This window comes from Nansenia antarctica (assembly GCF_963989245.1).
Source record: "Nansenia antarctica genome assembly, chromosome: 16".
In the NCBI taxonomy this organism is placed as follows: Eukaryota; Metazoa; Chordata; class Actinopteri; order Argentiniformes; family Microstomatidae; genus Nansenia; species Nansenia antarctica.
Genome location: NC_137686.1, coordinates 25362410 through 25367461, shown reverse-complemented (window position 1 = coordinate 25367461; position 5052 = coordinate 25362410).

Here is a 5052-nt window from a genome sequence, read left to right as displayed (position 1 = left end):
GACTCTCTGTCTCTCTGACTCTCTGACTCTCTGACTCTCTGTCTCTCTGACTCTCTCTCTCTCTGACTCTGTCTCTCTGACTCTCTGACTCTCTGACTCTCTGACTCTCTGACTCTCTGACTCTTGCCCTCTTGCCCTTCAGGTTGGGTGTGTGTGATTGTGATGTATTCATGGCGTGATCGTGTCTGTGTTAGGTCATTACACTCTCCGGGGGTGATTTAGCAGCCACATGTCAATTTATGTCGTTCGTTTGTACGTAACGGTATTTTCACATTGTCCTCTTTAAAATGAACCAAACTCTGTCAAAGGTGGAAAAAAAAGAGTACAAAAAACACCCTGGGTGAGCAATGCATCTGGATATTTTGTCCTCGTGTCATGCCCCGCTAAACAGTCCCTTTAGTTTGACTGAGGGTAAATTCAAATTCAAGGTCTTTGCCAATTTTAATAGCATAAAATAAGTAAACAGTATTGCTTTTTAGCTATTAGGAGCCCAAATCCGATGGCCAGTCAGGCAAACAATTATGTAATGTCATTGCCGATCTACGAAAAAATGAAGGAAATAGGAGATGATGAGTGTCCTTTTCAGTCTGCCTCTATCAAGACATATGACATATACAACTACCTTATTGAATCTCTCGGTAATTCCAGGTATTTCTGACATCTATCACTTTTTCTGTCATTAAGACACTTTATTTAGCTGTTTTGGCCTCCATCGGGCCCTAGTTTTGACTATAACTTGCTGTTCATTATTTTGATGATAATTCACTAGCTAGCTATAACTTCTTCATATACAGTATATACATATACTATACTATGCCGGCTAAAAAACTGATTAACACTTCATCACATTGGCAAATGCATCAACTTTGCCCATTGAACAGATTTATTAATTATCCTATCTTAAGAAAACAAATGTAACAGTCATCTACAGATTTACACAGCAAGTCTGTAAGGACTTGACTGGAAGGGTCCCAATGTTTACCATTTGCATCCTCTCTGCGGATGGCCTGAAGCCACAGATCTCTGCTTTTACTGTCCTTCACTTTTTGGGGAAGTAAAGAAAATCGTAAAAACTGGGATCATAAACCCTACATGGATAAAGTAATAAAGTGAAGGCTCAATAGTGCAAAAATGCTGTTCAATGTACAATGATATACAATGCAATATAAAACAAAACAGTACGGTAGTAAATTAGTTAAATGGTGTACAAGTATTCCAGTCTTGTGCAGTATTTATGATACTGCAATATGTTCATTTCCGCACATAACTTGTTATGTATGGTAACTTAGAATTGTATTTAACTATATTATAACTCTTTGAATTCATAATTTTATAACTCTATTGTAACTACTTCCTACTACGCATTGTGTTTGGTTGAAATTAGCAGCCGTCTAATTGTCAGAAATTCTAAGCCCTCTGATTGGCTGAGATTTCAAGCCCTCTGATTGGTTGAAATTTGTAACCATCTCAAAGGCCGAAATTCTAAGCCCTCAGATTGGCCCAAAATTTCAAGCCGTCAAATTAAAAGAATGCACTCGATTCAGAATTTGAGAGCATGTGGAAATGTACGGTAAGCCTAGAGGGCCAAGAGAGTCATTTCATAGGCCTATATTAAATTTAGCCTTGAAAACACATTGAAACGGCGTCGTGTGGCAGAGCACACTCTGTTATAGTCTGATCTGACAGGAGAGAATGAGGAAGGCAAGTCTCTGGAGGAAAGGCAGCGTCTTGGCCAATCCGGTGCCACATCACACGGCTATAGCAACGACTCAGGAGCCCAGAACACAATAACAACATCAGCAACACAAAGCACTGAAGACGGATTTGAGCGAGAGTGAAAGAGGCAGGCAGGCAGGGAAGGGAAGGAGGGAGACAGGGAGACAGGGAGGGGGGGAAAGGGATCGGACAGAGTCAGAGCTAAGAGATATCACACTGCAGTCCAGAAAATGTCACCTCCGGGGCTGCGTGTGAGAGACGCCAAATGAAAGTGAGAAGAGTCGAAGTAAAGCTGCAGACATTTAGGACACATCTGTTTTTATTATCTGTTAAGTGCCAAAGGGGCGTCTCAGTGCGCCACTATCGGTAACGCTCACCCTTTCTGATCACTCACGAGGCGTATCCAGATGGAGAGCCGCTGCAACAAAGTATTCGCCTGACAGGAAGTGTCATTTTTGTTATAGTTGTATCGACAACGTGTAATGGCTAACTCCTAGAATAGACCATACCACGTGGACACCTAGGTGACACTGAAAATGAGCACAGAGAAGAAAAAAAAAAAGCAGTCCTTTTTTTTTTTTTATCACACACCACTGATGTGTGTTCTATATTCGTTTTCGGATGACGGCACCCTGCCTCCTCGCAAGGTTTATTACTCGACTATCCCACATTAGTCTTCGCGCACACACCGGCCTAATCTGTCTCTTTCAGCACCCAGAGGGATAACTTCAAGTCAAGTATTCTCCATCCAAGCACCGTGGCGTTTTTAGTGGTAGTAAACGTGGCCGTAACTCAACATCACCCTCGTCAACAGTGACACTTTACACCGTTCGGGGTAGAAAAATGTCTTGGGGGGGTGCTATTGGATATTGGTTGTAAAAGTCTAAAGATAGAGTACTGAATCTAGACTCCAAGCTCTCTCTCGTGGACGTGCGGGGGAGCTCTCGACCACGCGCCAGGCAATTAACCTGGAAAAGAATGAAGATTAGCAAAACATATGGCAATATAAGGCCGTGCTGCCACCGCGGCTAGAAAAACCGTGAGTGACGACCATGGCATTGTTGCCATATTTGCAAGACCTCGTAAGTATTTCTTATCGTGGAACGTGGAGAGAGTGTTGGAAATGGAATCGCACAGAAATGGACGGTAGCACTCACTCACAAGCTTCCCCTCCAACATTAGACCTCAGTAATCATAGGCCTGTTTTTCTTTTCCCTCCCTCCCTTCTTTCTCGCTCTCTCCTCCCCCCCCCCTCCACCCCCCCTCTCTCTCTCTCTACTAGCTAGGGGAATCCAGTAGTGAATTTTTAATGACGCTATAGGCTACCGGAGAAAGTGTTTGTTGACTTTTCGGCACAGACTGGGACTCGGCGGGGGAGCCTACTGTTATTTATGGCTCACGGTCTCGCGTGATTGGCTGAGAAGGAGGGATATAATTAAGTCTGGTGCTCGGGTTAGGCTGGTCTTGAAACTCCAGTAGGTGCTGTGTTGAGCTCGCCGGTTGCTAGGTTACAAAGTGGCCGGTTCTCTCTGGTGCACGGGGAGAATGTTTCAGACCTAAGTGGCGGCTCTGGTAGTAGGTCGTCTTTCCTCATACGCTCTCGGTTTACAATCCGCTACCGACATAACTGTCAATAGCGGTAGCTGTTGTGGTGCATTGCAGGTATAGCTTAATACGCTAGGACGGTGCCAAAAGCTTTTGATCTCGATCTACTGATCCCGCTTGAGACATTGTGACAGACTTTGAGTTTGGGGGTGAGCCAAACCTTCAAATCAAATCGTTGCCGTGCCATCTGCTGTCGAAATAAACATTCCGTTTACTGGAAAAGCTTCAAAGTCCATACACGGATGTACTAATCCTTGATTTTTTGAGGTCTCTAACCTCACCCTTACCCCCCCCCACCCTGACCTCTGACCTCTAACCTCACCTTTACCGCTCCCCCACCAGTATCACCGCTGATGTAGACCAGCGTCCCCCAAACGCAGCATGTTCTTCACTGACCCACACTGGCTGGCTATAACTTACCATTAGCCGTGTGTCCACAGCATTGAAGTTGAGTTTTAAATCAATAGGATTTAGCCTGAATTAGCCACCGGGGCCCAGGCCAACCCCAACACAACAGTGTAAGGGTGGGAGGTCTGTAATTGGATGTTTTATTGATGCCGTTTTAATTCCAGTGCCCCCCTACCCAGGCACGCTCTGGGCTTTTCCCGTAATGTTGTTGTAAGACTCTGGTCGATACAGTTGCCCAACATCTGGATAACTAGGGGAGGGGGGGGGGGGGGGAATTAGACTGTACCATTAGGGAGGTGTTTGGGGAATATAAAGCGGGATCGTACCATGTCGAAGCTGAAAACAGCAAACCCGAGGGATGGATTTCAAGTTAACGAATTTTGATGGAATGTGTGCGACATCCAACAGTGTGCAACCGACGCGCAGCGGGATTGCTTGGGGAGCCAGTGGCACAATACACATCATGAAGCACTAACACACTAACACACACTAACACATTATCTTCCTTGCTGACTAAATGAACGTTGGCACATGAAAGCTACTGCCTGTATGTACTCCCCCCCCGCCCCCCCCCCCTCTCCCACCGCTCCGTTCACATGTTCAGGGTGGTCTTCTAGGGGGGGGGGGGGACAGGGCACGGTGCAGTAATGGGATTAGACCGGCGTGAATAGGGCTTTCCCAGGGCTATCGCTTATTACCGTGGCGACAAGGCGGCCATGTTTAGTGGGCTCCCCCCCAGAGGCGGGGATAGAAAGATGGGGAAATCGCCACCCAGCGTGGATAATCCTGTTCCTCCTTTTATTTCTAGTGTGGATTACACGATCAAGGGACTCTCCTCCTAATAAATGTTTCGTCGCGAGTGTAATACGAAACATCGGTATGTGGAAATCAACATAGGGCATACAGTAATGTATTGTAATCCCTATTTAATCCGATTATTTAAAACACATGTTCTGTCATGGTTAATGACTGTGACATATCTATCCCGTTCACCAAAGCATCTTAAATTATCGGCACACGCTATAATGCAATTTAAGTAGTTCTGGTCTTCCATTTTTAATTCATATGATTAGTTTGGGAAGAAAAAAAACATGTTGTACTGAATATGTGGGATTCATTCTGACCATGTTGTATAAATTATGATGCCTAATTTCTCATAAATCTGATTAATTTGACTTCCTGACGAAAAGGCAAGTGAAGCAATTACTGAAATGCTTTTGTATGATTAGTGACTACTTAGACTTATTATCACATAAATTGCAATAATTCTGCTCTAATGCTTCTACATGAGAGTTATAATTGCCTCACTCGAACGTCTTTTCT